Source organism: Nannospalax galili, unplaced genomic scaffold (assembly GCF_000622305.1).
Source record: "Nannospalax galili isolate Female #2095 unplaced genomic scaffold, S.galili_v1.0 scaffold107, whole genome shotgun sequence".
Taxonomy (NCBI): Eukaryota; Metazoa; Chordata; class Mammalia; order Rodentia; family Spalacidae; genus Nannospalax; species Nannospalax galili.
The window spans coordinates 3,590,206-3,590,510 of NW_008358490.1; the positions used below are offsets into that span (position 1 = coordinate 3,590,206).

General features: G+C 54.1%; 1 protein-coding gene across 3 annotated transcripts in view; it reads left to right on the forward strand.

Annotated features, from left to right (window-relative positions):
* Window positions 1-305, forward strand: part of Nrde2 (NRDE-2, necessary for RNA interference, domain containing) — a 47,857-nt gene that overhangs the window by 43,312 nt on the left and 4,240 nt on the right. The gene's annotated exons all lie outside the window — the stretch shown is intronic.

A 305-nucleotide genomic window follows, 5' to 3' on the forward strand; every position in this document is an offset into this window, starting at 1 on the left:
TGGGGGGAGTGTTTGATGGATATGTGGAGGCCAAAGTCTCAGGTATCACTCTTCAGGTTCTGCCCACCCTTTAGGGTCTTTCACATGTCTGGAATTTGCTAAATAGGCCAGGCTGGGGGGGGGAGTGTTTGATGGATATGTGGAGGCCAGAGTCTCAGGTATCACTCTTCAGGTTCTGCGCACCCTTTAGGGTCTTTCACATGTCTGGAATTTGCTAAATAGGCCAGGCTGGCCAGCCAGAGCTCTGGGGATCCACCTGTCTCTGCCTCCCCAGCATTGGGATAACCTCCCCAGCATGCGCCACC